The following is a 16,286-nucleotide window of genomic DNA, read 5'->3' on the forward strand; positions in this document are numbered from 1 at the left end:
GTGAAATTGCAGCTGTCCACTCTTCACCTTTCTCCTTACTCCCTTTTGACCTTCTTTGGGGTCAGATAGGTATGACAAGAATATGTTTCTGAATCTGTTCTTCAGTAGCTCTCAAATGTGGTCCCTGTGCCAATAGTTTCCTGTACTGCCTGGAAACGTACTAAAAATGCAAAATCTTGGGCCCCATCCCAAACCTACAGAATGAGAAACACTTGGGGCATATGTCGGTAGCAGCAACGTGTGATGATTGTGGCATATGCTAAAGTTTGAGAACCACCACTCTATATGACTTGAATTATATCTCTGTTAGCTTTGTACATGGAAACCTATACAAGTTTTAAAACTCCTTTAGTGTCTTCATGCTTTCCTTTCATCGCTTTGGGAGTCTAGGATGAAGCATATATTGTGGTGAACAGGGGACCTTTACCCCAGCTGGCTGGGACTTTTTTGGTTGTTGCAGTGAGTGACCTGCCTTGAATGACAATTACTGATTGTTGAGGTAATGGGTGAGACAGAGACACCATGGGTGCTTTCAGAAGAAATCAGATCTGGCATCCCAGGAACTAGTGACCTAGTTCTGAGATATGGCCAAGAGCAGTTATTCTCATCTTGATTAGTGGTGGTAGTTTAGTCACTAAGTTGCTTCCAACTCTGTTGCGACCCCATGGACTGTAGCCTGCCAACTGCCTCTGTCCACGGGATTTCCCAGGCAAGAATACTGGAGTGGGTTGCCATTTCCTTGTCTTCGTTAGTTAGTGTATGTAATTCACTGGAGAGAAAAAAAAGTCTGAGTATATGACTTTGCATGCGAAATCGTGTGTTCAATTTCTTTTTATTGTGGTAAAATATGCATAACATGAAATCTACCATGTTGACCATTTTTAAGTATACACTTCAGTGACGTTAAGTACGTTCACACTGTTGCACGCCTGTCATCACTATTCAGCTCCTGGCCTTCTCCATCGTCCCAAACTGAAATTCAGTACCTATTAAGCAGTAACTACCCATTCCTCCCTCCATGGAGCCCCAGATGACCACTATTCTACTTTCTTTCTCTATGAATTTGACAATTCTAGGTTCCTCATGTAAGGGGAGTGATACAATTTCTGTACCTTTGTGGCTGACTTACTTCACTTAGCGTAATGTCTCCAAGGTTCATCTAGGTTGTAGAAGGTATCAGAATTTCATACGTTTTCAGAGCCAAATTCCATTATGTGTATATACCACATTCTGTTTATCCATTCACCTGTGGGTAAAATTGGGTTGTTTCTACCTTTTGGCTCTTGTGAACTGGTGTACAAATATCTGCTTAAGTCCCTGCTTTCAGTTCTTTTGAGTATATACTTAGAAGTGGAATTCCTAGATCATATGGTAATTCTCTGGGCTTCCCTGGTGGCTCAGATGGTAAAGAATCTGCCTACAATGCATGAGACCCAGTTTTGATCCCTGGGTTGGGAAGATACCCTGGAAAAGGGAATGGCAACCCACTCTGGTATTCTTGCCTGGAGAATTCCATGGGCAGAGGAGCCTGGCAGGCTACAGTTCTTGGGGTTGCAAAGAGTCATTTAAGTTACTCAAAATCAACTGATTCATGGAGGTAAAGGAAGAGAAATATGTACTACTGAAGAGGGCCAGAGGGACTGCTGTTGCCTTTTTCTCACTTTGTGAATATGCAGTCCATTCTGTAACAGTCTGTGGAAACTGTGTGTAAATCGTTTTAAGAGTCAGATACGACTGAGCTACTGAACTGAACTGACCATTTATAAAGAAGAGTTAAGCATGATCCAGGAGGTGAGACAATTGAACAGTAGTGGTATTTTTAAACTTTTGGGCAGGAATATTAGTTTTAAGGGAATGTCTCACTCATTGCAGGATTTTTATTTATTTATTTTTGTTGAAGTATTGTTGAGGATGAGATAGCTGAATGGCATCACTGATGTAATGGACGTGAACTTGGGCAGACTTCAGGAGATGGTGAGGGACAGGGAGGCCTGGCATGCTGAATTCCATGGGGTCGCAAATAGTTGGACACGACTGGATGACTGAACACATACACACATCATTGATTTTTAATGTGTTAATTTCTGCTATATAGCAAAGTGCTTCAGTTGTCTATGTGTTGTTTTTAGTCGCTAAGCTGTGTCTCTTTTGCGACCCCATAGACTGTAGCCCGCCAGGCTTCTCTGTCCATGGGATTTCCAGATGAGAATACTGGAGTGGGCTGCCCTTTTCTTCTCCAGGGGATCTTCCCCACCCAGGGATCTCCTATATCGGCAGGCAGATTCATTACCATTGAGCCACCAGGGAAACCCCTCAGTTATATACACACATTCTTTCATTGCAGGATTTTTAGTATATCTGACCCTCATCTGTTAAATGCTAGTAGTTCCTGAGTTATTGGATCAACGAAAGAACCACTCCTACAGATCTTCAAACATGAATGGGTGGGGCAGGGGTTAGGAGCATTCTGTCTCAGGCTGTGAACACTAGAGGAACAAAAGAGGAAGAACATAAGGAGGTCGTCAAGAAAGAAAGTTGAGTGAAGAAGAATTAGAGGAACTGACCACCTGCTCTTTAGGATCGGTTGCACAAAACTGTGAATGCCAAATTTGAATAAGGAATTTTCAAAGATTATCTTGACCATAAGGCAGACAAGCAGGTAAGGTGGGTGCACTCAGGTTCTCTCTGGGGTTTAAGTTGGGCTCTCAGTTGCCAACACCAGGGAGCTGGCAGGAAATGGACATGTGTCTAAGGGACCCATCAGTCTTCCCCTCTCACCCTCACGCAGGAGTGTTCCCCTTGGATCTGCACTGGTCTTGTCTCGCCGGGGCCAGCCTGTTCCTTCTCACTCTCAGCGGAAGGGAAGGGGAAATACCCTTGAGGGGGAGCCCATCCTTGAGGTGAAGAAATAGGATAGTGACTAATTTAAGAATTCTGATTTGATATAAAGTGTCACTAGAGTAACTAAGGAAACGCAGAATGAATTCTGCATAAAGAACTGTTTTGACTATTATAACTGGAAAGTTGCATAGGTTTCCCTTCAGGAGGGACTTGGTGGGACAGCTTTCCTTTCTGGTTTTGGGCATGGCCAGCCTTGGTCTAGCACTTCAGTAATAGACTGGATTATGCCCAGTTTTGGTCTCCACATTTTAAAAAAGGTATAAATTCAGGAGTCTATAAAAGGGGATCAAAATTTTTCCAGAACCCGACTCAAAGGTTTAAATTTTTCAGTAGCAATACTACAGAAGACCACAAGATGGCAACAAAAGAACTCTAAAAATGCCACTTTTTTTTTTTTTTAAGTAGATTTGGAAGAGGCAAGTAACAGACCAGATGTTCTTTGATGAAAACAAGAAAAAGAGTTTAAGAATGCATATATTTTAAAACTTACAGAATAATCAAAATACTTGCTCTGTAAATTTTTGCAGAGTAAATTTGTGCTTGCTTATTGTTTAGGTAAAGGATTTCATACATGTTAAAGGACAGTATTGTGGTGTCACTTACACGTGAATCTAAAAAAACACCTCAAACTCATAGAAACATGGAGGAGAAAAGTGGTTTCCAGGGACTGGGGTGGAGCAGAGGATGAGTTGGTTAGATGGCATCACTGACTCATTGGACATGAATTTGAGCAAACTCTGGAAGATAGTGGAGGACAGAGGAACCTGTTTTTGATGTGCTACAGTCCATGGCGTCACAGAGTCAGACATGACTTAGCAACTGAACGACAACAATAACCACATCTTTATCCATTCCTCTGTCAATGGGCACTTAGATTGCTTCCATGTCCTGGTTGTTGCAAATAGTGCTGCAATGAACAATGGGGTGCATGTATTTTTTTGAATTATGGTTTTCTCCAGATGTATGCCCAGGAATATGATTGCTGGATCATATGGAAACTCTTTTTAGTTTTTTGAGGAACTTCCTTACTGTTCTTCATAGTGACTGCAGTAATTTACATTGCCACCAACAGGGTAGGAGGGTTCCCTTTTCGCCACCTCTCACCAGCATTTGTTATTTGTAAGTCTTAATTTCTTTAGGATCAATTTCTAGATATAAAATTGCTATATCTAGGATGGAGACATTTTAAAAAAAGGTTTTGTTAAGGTAAATTGTCTTCCAGAAAGACAGCATCCCCACGGATATTGAATGGGAAAGCTCATGTTCCTTAGGAATAGGCCTTTCTCTGTTAAGCTCCTTCAGTCAATTTGACTGTTTCAGTCTTGGCCTCTATCTTTAGGCATCTTCAAGGTGGGGAGGCACAGCTTATCTTCCTCTTGTCCACAGTCTGCATCCCAGAGACTGGCTCACTACCTTGCGGTATATACCTTTGTCCCACCTAGAGTCATTTGGGGTGGGCTGGAGGAGGCCTGGAATGACCTTGACCCATCACTTGTCCTGTTTCTGTGGCTCTTTTTGGATCCTTATCAGATCTCCCATCATGTCTCCTCCTTCACTTTAATTTTTTTTTTTTTTTTTTTTGACTGTGCTGGGACTTTGTTGTGGTGCATGGTCTTCTCTCTAGTTGTGGCTTGTGGGCCTAGTTGGTACACGACTTGTGGGCTCCTAGCTCCCAGACCAGGGATTGAACCTTGCATTGGAAGGTGGACTTTTCACTACTGGACTACCAGGGAAGTCCCTCCTTTACTTAGCATGCAGTAGAAGCTTTTGCAATATAGTAAGGTTAGTATATCTAACTCACACTATTTGGGGATTTCTGTCTAGGCAATAAAGGCACCTCTTTGCAAGGCTATTTATGGTGTTTACTGTATGTTTTTAGATAGATCAATTTGACTGAAGCTTGTTATTTCCTGCCATAAATAGTCAGTTATATGACTTAGATTAGTTTCTGACTTTGAGATACAGAAAAACCAATTCAAACAAATTCATTGTTTTACCTAACAGTAGTAGAGAGGGCTTCAAGCTGGTAAAACTCAGCAATGGCTCATTTATGTCATTATTGCTGTTGTTGTTTAGTTCCTAAGTCATGTCTGAGTCTTTTGTGATCCCATGGACCCCATCAGGCTCCTCTGTCCATGGGATTTCCCAAGCAAGAATACTGGAGTGGGTTGCCATTTCCTTCTCCAGGGGATCTTCCTGACTCAGGGGTTTCTTTACTGCTGAGCCACCAGGAAGCCCTGTGCCATTATAGAAACCAGGTTTATTCCTCTCTTCATCTGCTATTATCTGCAGAGGCTTCATCCTAAGGCTGCCTTCTCGTGGTGGCAGGGGAGCTGCCAGTAACTCTGGAGAATACCACAGACTTCCTTGGTGATTTCTTAGAATAGAGGCAGGGAGGACCTTATTCTATTAAAATGAAATAAATCTTTGAATTTGTTATAGTATTGCTTCTGTTTTATGTTTTGGCTTCTTGGAATGAAGGCATGGGGGATCTTAGCTTCCGGACCAGGGATTAAACCCATATTGCCTGTATTGGAAGGCGAAGTCGTAACCACTAGACTACCAGGGAAGTCCCCTCACTTTTAAAAAAAATTTATTTTTATTTATTATTTATTTATTTGGCTGCACCCAGTCTTAGCTGTGGCAGGTGGGATCTCCAGCCTTCATTGCAGCATGTGGGGTCTTTAGTTATGGCATGTGAACTCTTAGTTGTACCCAGGCCCTCTGCATTGGGAGTGTGGTCTGAGCCACTGGACCACCAGTGGAGAAGTCCCTCCTCAATCCTGAATCAACTACTGTGACCACGAGAATGGAATATTCTGATTGGTCATGTGCCTACTATGGGGTGTGTGTGTGGTGGGGGCAGAGGGTGGTGCAGATCAGCCACACATAAACTACTTAGAAGTGGTTCCCTTCTGGAAAAGTGTTTGGTTACTGGAAGAAGGCAGGAGAATGCTGAGAAGGCAAAAACAACAGTTGCTTACTATGATGGTATTTTATTAATAGCAATTCAGAGGAGGTTAATTTGACTAGAACAATGGCCTTAAAGTTATGGTCCCTAGACCTACTGAATGGTCCCCTACCTCTGAGCATGGGGCCATCAATCTGTGTTTTAATAAGTTTACCAGGTGATTCTGATACAGGATGAAATCTGAGATCCAGTGATAAAGAGGTTTCCCTCAGGGCCTGTGGAAGTGCAGTGGACTATCAGTTAATTCTGGGTATAGGGGGATTTCTTATGGGAGGCCCAGTATTGTTGGCTCCTAAAATAGGAGGCAGACCTCACTGTGTGAGGAAATTTCCATTTTGTACTCTCTAACTTCCTGTTTTTCTTTTTCACTGAAGCCTGTGAAAGCCTTTCACTGTCAGTTTACCATATTTATCCTGCTTCTTTCAGCCACTGTGACTCATCTTTTCTTTCTCCTAGAATATACTTTTTTTTTTGTCATCACTGATTTAAACCCTGTGTATGTGCTCTGTAAATCTCTTCAGTCGTGTCCAACTCTTTGCGATCCTATGAACTGTAGCCCGCCAGACTCCTCTGTCCATCGGATTCTCCAGGCAAGAATACTGGAGTGTGTTGCCATGCCCTCCTCCAGGGGATCTTCCCAACCCAGGCATTGAACCCACATCTACACTGGCAGGTGGATTCTTTACTGCTAGTGCCACCTGGAAAGCCCTAGCCATCCTTGAAGGTTCAGTTTAAACTTTTCTCTTTTCCAGGAAATCTTACCTGGTAATCTCAATTTTCATGCATTTAATGATTCCTTGTATACCAGGTAGCACTGTGGTAAGTTCTAGAATTGTCTAAATGAATCATACTATTTGGTTTAAAGGATATATATGCACATTTTTAAAGATGCTATTAGAATGCCCTCTAAAAAAGGCTCTGCCAGTTTACATATTCACCACCTTATGAGGCTACTTAGTTCCCCACATTCCCCTCGTCAGTATAGACACTATCAGTCTCTAATTTTTGCCAGTCTGAAAAATGAACTATATCTTGTTGCTGTTTTAATTTGCATTCCTTTGACTTTTAACTATATCTAAACATCTTTTCTTTGTTGGCTATTTGCATTTCTTCCATGTTTTTCTTGTTAATATAATACCTGTGTCAGTTTGTGCTTTGTCAGAATATCCTAGAATGAGTGACTTACAAACAACAAAAATTTATTTCTCACAGTCTGGAAGCCCAAGACCTGGTTGCCAGCATAGTCAGATCTAGTGAGAACCCTCTTCTAGGTTGTGGCTCCTATCTTCTTCTTGTATCCTCACATGGCAGAAAAAGAGCATAGAGCTCTCTGGAGTCTCTTTTTTAAGGGTACTAATCCCATTCATGAGAGTTCCACCCTTGTGACCTAATTACATCTCAAAAGCCCCACCTCCTAAAACCATCACATTTGGGATTAGGATGTAAATTTATGAGTTTGGGGGACTGGGGGTGGGGTGGGGGGATGAGTGGGGAGGAACACAAACACTCAGGACATAAAATATTCTAAGTCCATTAGTTTTTTTTTTTAATTATGATAATAGTAAGTGGTAATACTTGTATTATGAAAATAATAAATAACAGAAAAAGTGATTTTTTTATTTTGGTGTACTTTTTTTTTGCATTCTAACACATATATAGATTTATGTAACTGCCACCATAATCAGAATAAAGAACAGTTTTTGGACTTCCCTGGTGGTCCAGCAGCTGATTCCACACTCCCAGTGCAGGAGACCAGGGTTCAATCCCTGGTCAAGGAACTAGATCCTGCATACCACAACTATTATAAAATCAGGTGCAGCCAAGCAAAAAAAGAAAAGAACAGTTTCATCACTCCAAAAACTCCCTTGTGCTAGCCCTTTGTAGTCATACTTTTCCTCACCCATAACTTCTGACAACTACTGATCTGCTCTCCATAACTATAGTTTTGTGGCTTTGAGGATGTCAAACAAATGAAATTGTATAGTCAGTTCAGTTCCGTTCAGTTGCTCAGTTGTGTCTGACTCCTTGTGACCCCATGAACTGCAGCACGCCAGGCTTCCCCGTCCATCACCAACTCCCTGGAGCTTGCTCAAACTCACGTCCATCGAGTTGGTGATGCCATCCAACCATCTCATCCTGTTGTCCCCTTCTCCTCCTGCCTTTGATCTTTCCCAGCATCAGGGTCTTGTCTAAGGAATCAGTTCTTCACATCAGGTGGCCAAAGTATTGGAGTTCCAGTTTCAGCATCAGTCCTTCCAGTGAATATTCAGGACTGATTTCCTTTGGGATTGACTGGTTTGATCTTCTTGCAGTCCAAGGGACTCTCAAGAGTCTTCTCCAACACCACAGTTCAAAAGCATCAATTATTGGCACTCAGCTTTCTTTATAGTCCAACCCTCACATCCATATGTGACTACTGGAAAAACCATAGCTTTGACTAGATGGAAGTTTGTTGGCAAAGTAATGTCTCTGCTTTTCTTTTTTTTTTTTAAGTTAAAGTACTATTGGCTTTTATTTTATTTTATTTTTTTTAATTAATTTATTTATTTTAGTTGGGGGCTAATTACTTTACAATATTGTAGTGGTTTTTGCCATACATTGACATGAATCAGCCATGGGTTTACATGTGTTCCCCATCCTGAACCCTCCTCCCACCTCCCTCCCCATCCCATCCCTCTGGGTCATCCCATTGCCCCAGCCCTGAGCATATGTCTCTGCTTTTTAATACGCTGTCTACGTTGGTTATAGCTTTTCTTCCAAAGAGCTAGCGTCTTTTAATTTCACAGCTGCAGGCACCATCTGCAGTGATTTTGGAGCCCCCAAAAATAAAGTCCGTCACCGTTTCCATTGTTTCCCCATCTATTTGCCATGAAGTGATGGGACCGGATCCCATGATCTTAGTTTTTTGAATGTTGAGTTGAAATTGTATAGTATGTAACCTCTTATGGCTGGATTCTTTCACTAGCATGATGTTTTGAATTCTTTCAAGTTGTTTCGTGTATTTGTTCCTTTTTATTGCTGAGTAGTGTTCACTGTATAGATGTACTAAAGTTTGTTTATCCATTCATCTTTTGAAGAACCTTTGGATTGTTTCCAGTTTGGGACCATTACAAATAAATCTGCTATGGATATCTGTATACAGTTTTTGTGTGAACGTAAGTTTTTATTTCTCTAGGGTAGATACGCAAGAGTGGGATTATTGGGGCATACAATAAATGCAGTTAGCTTTGCAAGAAAGCAGCAAACCATTTCCTAGAGTGGCTGTATCATTTTGCATACCCATTGCAATGTATCATATTACCTTACTGCCTTTGCCACAGCTAATTAAATCAGGGGTAAGTGCCTTAGACTTGTGAGTAGACTAGCATGAGAACTCTGCAGCAAAGAGGACAAGAACATCCTCAAAAATTGAATTTGAGATTCTCAAAAAGAAGAGAAGCAAAAGCCAAAGTAGAAGCGAAGCACAAACCTAGAAATACTGAGTCACTTGTGGTAGACTTATTAAGTAGGGAACAATAAGTGCCTGTTTCAGAGGGAGTGAAGAGATAAATCAGCAGAGCTGCTGCTGGATCATGAACGATGAAATGCTCATAGCTCATTGTTCCTTGAAAACTGGCCTGGCTGCTGACTTGAAGACTTACACTTTTTATATATTTTTCTTTTCTGTGTAGCCTTAAACTCTCATTAGTTATGAAAGGAACTTTTAATATAAAAGCTTCATTGAGATATAATTCATATACCATAAAATCCATCCATTGAAACTATTCATTGTTTTTCATATATTCATAGTTACATACTCATAACCACAATCATTATTAGACACATTTTCATTACTTCAAAAAGAAACTCAGTAACCACAGCAAAACAGCCTTTCTTATTATGGGGACCAGGTATAGTTCCTGCTTATCCCTAAGTAGTAGGTTTACTTTTCTTGCATGCCTGTGAACGTATTCAAACAAGACAATCGCAGCTTACTGGAGGAACCAGGTATCAACCTACGTTCTCAAAATTGCAAAGCTTATTTCCCACATGTGATTGTTCACTCCCATGGGGTCCCATGTGATGTCCTCCTCCCCCAGGCTGTAAGTATTATTAGTAAGTGATAGCAAACTGCTCTCAATCTCATTTTTCCAGTGTTGGTTGTCATGTGTTCAGTCATGCCCTTAATCCTAAAATGGGCATCCCAACTTCACGAATAGGGTGATTAAGAAGGAAATTAAAACAAGCGCCCAATAGTAGATTTGAGTAGGCAAATCAGCATACTTTAAAATAGTTAATTGAGATTTTCCCGTCAGAGGAGCAGGAAGGAAAAATATATATCTATAAATTTTTTAAAAAGAACAAACTCTTAAGAGGTATGTGGGACAGCATCAGACATACCAATATATTACAGGAATCCCAGAGAGAGAGAAAAGAGAAAATACGAAAGAAGGACATTTTGAAGAAATAATATACAAAAAAAATTTCCAGATTTGGTGAAAAACATAAAATTACACATCCAAAAAGTTTAATGAATTCCAAGCAGTATAAAAGAGATCACTGGAAGACACAATATAGTCATATTGTTAGAAGAGTAAGACAAATCTTGAAAACTTCCTTGTAGATTTCTCTCATCTACAGAAAGGAGGTGAGAGAGAAAGGACCTATCTTGTACAAGGATGCCTCAATAACAATGACAGCCAATTTCTCCTCAGAAACCATGTTGGCTAGATGGCAGTGGGATGACTTGCTAATGTGCTAAAAGAAAAAAGAATTCTATGAATTCATAGACTAAGAATTCTATGTCTGGTAAAACTCTCCTTAAAAAGTGAAAGAGTCACATTCCTTCGACTGCCATTGCTGCCATCCCCAGGAAGATGGAAGGTGGGAGAGGAGCCCATGTCACTTGTCACTCAAGTCCTGCAATTGTCACCCCAAAGAGTTTAAGATAGTTTACCTATGCCAAGCTTGTTAGCACTCCAACTCTGATCCAAGCTGGATCCATGATTGCATCCAGTGCAGTGTCTACATCATCAGTATTCTCTTTGACTGGAGAGAGCTCTACAGTATTTAATGGGGCCCAGAATGTGTGTGTCTCAGCTAATCCAGTGGGAGTTTCTGACTAGAGCAGTAAGCAAAAACATTGATAACTACAGCCAAATTTATTGACACAAGTGCTGCAACAGAAGGAATATCTGGTTCTGGTGCTGGTATTGAAACAGTCTTTGGTGGCCTTATCATTGGATATGACAGAAACCCTTCATGAAAGAAAAACAGTTCTCATATGCTATTCTTGGATTTGCCTTGTCTGAAGCACTGGATCTCTTTGGTTTGGTGGTTGCTTTCTTGATGTTTTTTGCCTTGTAACAGAAACTACTGCTTAAAATGTTTTCATTTGTATAAATTACAGATGTAATTGTGTATCTTACTGGGACTCTAAAAACTCTAGTGTTGGTGTTGTAGAAATGTATGTTATTTCCAAAGACATTTTATTGAATGTGAAAACAAAAAACAAATGAAGGAGAAAGGAAGATATTCCCGGATAAACAGAAACCAAGAGAATTAGTTATTAGTAGACCTGCCCCATAAGAAATGATAATGAAAGTCCTTCAAGATGAAATGAAAGAGCACTAGACAGTAACTCAAAACTATATGAAGAAATAAAGAAAAATAGTAGAAGTATTGGCAAAGGTAAATGTAAAAGTCAATATTATTGCAAGTTTTGTTTGTAACCTTTTCTTCCTATATGATTTAAAAAGTAAATATATGGTGTAAAGTAATAACTATACAGAGGAGTTACCCAGGTCCAAGGAGCAGCGGCTGCGTGGGCACAGGAGGGCCGAGAGGAGTTACTCCACATTCAAGGTCAGGAGGGGCCGTTGTGAGTAGATACCCCTTGTTCAAGGTAAGGAGCAACGGCTGCACTTTGCTGGAGCAGCCGTGAAGAGATACCCCATGTCCAAGGTAAGAGAAACCCAAGTAAGACGGTAGGTGTTGCGAGAGGGCATCAGAGGACAAACACACTGAAACTATAATCACAGAAAACTAGCCAGTCTGATCACACAGACCACAGCCTTTTCTATCTCAATGAAACTAAGCCATGCTGTGTGGGGCCACCCAAGACAGATGGGTCATGGTGGAGAGGTCTGACAGAATGTGGTCCACTGGAGAAGGGCATGGCAAACCACTTCAGTATTCTTGCCTTGAGAACCCCATGAACAGTATGAAAAGGCAAAAAGATAGGACACTGAAAGATGAACTCCCCAGGTCAGTAAGTGCCCAATATGCTACTGGAGATCAGTGGAGAAATAACTCCAGAAAGAATGATGGGATGGAGCCAAAGCAAAAACAATACCCAGCTGTGGATGTGATTGGTGATAGAAGCAAACCCCGATGCTGTAAAGAGCAATATTGCGTAGGAACCTGGAATGTTAGGTCCATGAGTCAAGGCAAATTGGAAGTGGTCAAACAGGAGATGGCAAGAGGGAACGTCGACATTCTAGGAATCAGCGAACTGAGATGGACTGAAATGGGTGAATTTAACTCAGATGACCATTATATCTATTACTGTGGGCAGGAATCCCTTAGAAGAAATGGAATAGCCATCATGGTCAACAAAAGAGTCTGAAATGCAGTACTTGGATGCAATCTCAAAAACGACAGAATGATCTCTGTTTGTTTCCAAGGCAAACCATTCAATATCATGGTAGTCCAAGTGTATGCCCTGATCAGTAATGCAGAAGAAGCTGAAGTTGAACAGTTCTATGAAGACCTACAAGACCTTCTAGAACTAACACCCAAAAAAGATGTCCTTTTCATTATAGAGGACTGGAATGCAAAAGTAGGAAGTCAAGAAACACCTGGTGAAGCAGGGCAAAGGCTAATAGAGTTTTGCCAAGAAAACGCACTGGTAATAGCAAACACCCTCTTCCAACAACACAAGAGAAGACTCTACACATGGACATCACCAGATGGTCAATACTGAAATCAGATTGATTATATTCTTTGCAGCCAAAGATGGAGAAGCTCTATACAGTCAGCAAAAACAAGACCAGGAGCAGACTGTGGCTCAGATCATGAACTGCTTATTGCCAAATTCAGACTTAAATTGAAGAAAGTAGGGAAAACCACTAGACCATTCAGGTATGACCTAGATCAAATCCCTTATGAGTATACAGTGGAAGTGACAAATAGATTTAAGGGACTAGATCTGATAGAGTGCCTGATGAACTATGGACAGAGGTTCATGACATTGTACAGGAGACAGAGATCAAGACCATCCTCATGGAAAAGAAATGCAAAAAAGCAAAATGGCTGTCTGAGGAGGCCTTACAAATAGCTGGGAAAAGAAAAGGAAAAAGCAAAGGAGAAAAGGAAAGATATTCCCATTTGAATGCAGAGTTCCAAAGAATAGCAAGGAGAGATAAGAAAGCCTTCCTCAGCGGTCAGTGCAAAGAAATAGAGGAAAACAACAGATTGGGAAAGACTAGAGATCTCTTCAAGAAAATTAGAGATACCAAAGGAACATTTCATGCAAAGATAGGCTCGATAAAGGACAGAAATGGTATGGACCTAACAGAAGCAGAAGATATTAAGAAGAGGTGGCAAGAATACACAGAAGAACTGTACAAAAAAGATCTTCACGACTCAGATAATCACGATGGTGTGATCACTCACCTAGAGCCAGACATCCTGGAATGTGAAGTCAAGTGGGCCTTAGAAAGCATCACTACAAACAAAGCTAGTGGAGGTGATGGAATTCCAGTTGAGCTATTTCAAATCCTCAAAGATGATGCTGTGAAAGTGCTGCACTCAATATGCCAGCAAATCTGGAAAACTCAGCAGTAGCCACAGGACTGGAAAAGGTCAGTTTTCATTCCAATCCCAAAGAAAGGCAATGCCAAAGAAGGCTCAAACTACCGCACAATTGCACTCATCTCACATGCTAGTAAAGTAATGCTCAAAATTCTCCAAGCCAGGCTTCAGCAATACGTGAACTGTGAACTTCCAGATGTTCAAGCTGGTTTTAGAAAAGGCAGAGGAACCAGCGATCAAACTGCCAACATCCGCTGGATCATCGAAAAAGCAAGAGAGTTCCAGAAAAACATCTATTTCTGCTTTATTGACTATGCCAAAGCCTTTGACTGTGTGGATCACAATAAACTGTGGAAAATTCTGAAAGAGATGGGAATACCAGACCATCTGACCTGTCTCTTGAGAAACCTGTATGCAGGTCAGGAAGCAACAGTTAGAACTGGACATGAAACAACAGACTGGTTCCACATAGGAAAAGGAGTACATCAAGGCTGTATATTGTCACCCTGCTTATTTAACTTCTATGTAGAGTACATCATGAGAAACGCTGGGCTGGAAGAAACACAAGCTGGAATCAAGATTGCCGGGAGAAATATCAATAACCTCAGATATGCAGATGATACCACCCTTATAGCAGAAAAGTGAAGAAGAACTAAGGAGCCTCCTGATGAAAGTGAAAGAGGAGAGTGAAAAAGTTGGCTTAAAGCTCAACGTTCAGAAAACTAAGATCATGGCATCTGGTCCCATCACTTCATGGGAAGTAGATGGGTAAACAGTGGAAACAGTGTCAGACTTTATTTTTTTTGGCTCCAAAATCACTGCTGATGGTGATTGCAGCCATGAAATTAAAAGACGCTTACTCCTTGGAAGGAAGGTTATGGCCAATCTAGATAGCATATTAAAAAGCAGAGACATTACTTTGCCAACAAACGTCCATCTAGTCAAGGCTATGGTTTTTCCAGTAGTCATGTATGGATGTGAGAGTTGGACGATGAAGAAAGCTGAGTGCTGAAGAATTGATGCTTTTGAACTGTGGTGTTGGAGAAGACTCTTGAGAATCCCTTGGACAGCAAGGAGATCCAACCAGTCCATCCTAAAGGAGATCAGTCCTGGGTGTTCATTGTAAGGACTGATGTTGAAGCTGCAACTCGAATACTTTGGCCACCTCATGCGAAGAGTTGACTCATTGGAAAAGACCCTAATGCTGGGAATGATTGGGGGCAGGAGGAGAAGAAGGCGACAGAGGATGAGATGGTTGGATGGCATCACCGACTCGATGGACATTGGTTTGGGTAAACTCTGGGATTTGGTGATGGACAGGGAGGCCTGGCGTGCTGCGATTCATGGCGTCACAAAGAGTCGGACACAACTGAGTGACTGAACTGAACTGAACTGAACTGAATACTAATATAGCCTCTTCAGCTTTTTATTATTGGTATTTGCTTGATATTTGTTTCCCATTCTTTTACTTTCAACCTAATTGTTTCAATGAGTCTGTAGTGTGTGTCCTGTAGACAGTATATATTTGGACATACATTTTTATCTATTTTGATCATCTCTGCCTTTTGATTGGATTCTTCAATTCATTCACATGTAATATTATTTATATGATAGATTTATGTCTATTTTACTTTTAGTTTTCTATTAGTCCCGTAACTTTTTCCCTCTGTTCCTCCTTTATTGCTTTGTTTTGTATCATGTAGTTGTTTTCCTAGTGTAACATCTTAATTCTTTGAATAATCTTTTTCTTTATATAGATTGTTTTGAATTATTTTCTTAGTAGTTGGTCTAGGGTTTGCCATGTACATTTAGACTTTTCAGAATCCATTCAGATTTGTACTGACTTTGTAGTGATATTTAGAAGCATTACTCTTGTATAGTTCTAGTGCCTTGTCCTCTTTTCAGTGCTTTAAAAATAACATTATATATGTTACACATGCCAGAATATAGTGTTATAAATATTACTTTATGTAATTTTATGTCTCTTAGAGAAGCTGAGAGAAGAAAGGAGAGCAAGTCTATATTTATAGAATTTGCTATAGTAACCTTCTTATTTACCATTTTTGTTTCTCTTGTTCCTGTGTTTTCAAGTTACCATTTGGTGTCATTACCTTACTGAAATACAGATTTGCTTTCATTCATTTTCTTCTATTATTGTCAAAATGGATTACATTTCTATGTGTTGTAGGTCAACCATACAATTTATATAACTGTTCTTTTATAAGTTGATTTTTTAAATCACTTAAGAGAAGAAAGGAAAATAAATAACATTTACATTGTCTTTCATAATTACCTTTACTGGTGTCTTTGCTTTTTCATGAGGATTTGAATTACTGTCTGCAGTCTCTTGTTTTCCATCTTAATAACTTTGTTTAGCATTTCTTGTAAGATAGGTCTTCTTGCAACAGATTCTCAGTTTTTATTTATTTGGAATGTCTTTACTTTCATTTTTGGAAGATAGATTTGCTGGTTATAAGATTTTTGGTTGACAACTTTTTTCCTGCAACACTTGATATGTCATTCCGTTGTCTTTTGGCCCCCATTGTTTCTGATGAGAAATCAGTATGCCCTGAGTCATTTTTGTATTGCTGCTTTCAAAATTCTTTTTTGTCTTTGTCTT

General features: G+C 40.3%; 1 protein-coding gene and 1 pseudogene across 7 annotated transcripts in view; both read left to right on the top strand.

The window, feature by feature from the left end:
• The window catches only part of ZNF638 (zinc finger protein 638), a 144,985-nt gene that overhangs the window by 26,475 nt on the left and 102,224 nt on the right, over positions 1 to 16,286 (top strand). The gene's annotated exons all lie outside the window — the stretch shown is intronic.
• On the top strand, positions 1,780 to 11,218 carry LOC145544525 (ATP synthase F(0) complex subunit C3, mitochondrial pseudogene; annotated as a pseudogene).

The sequence above is a fragment of the Giraffa tippelskirchi genome, chromosome 4 (genome assembly GCF_054371585.1).
Source record: "Giraffa tippelskirchi isolate mGirTip1 chromosome 4, T2T-mGirTip1v1.2.pri, whole genome shotgun sequence".
Lineage (NCBI taxonomy): Eukaryota > Metazoa > Chordata > Mammalia > Artiodactyla > Giraffidae > Giraffa > Giraffa tippelskirchi.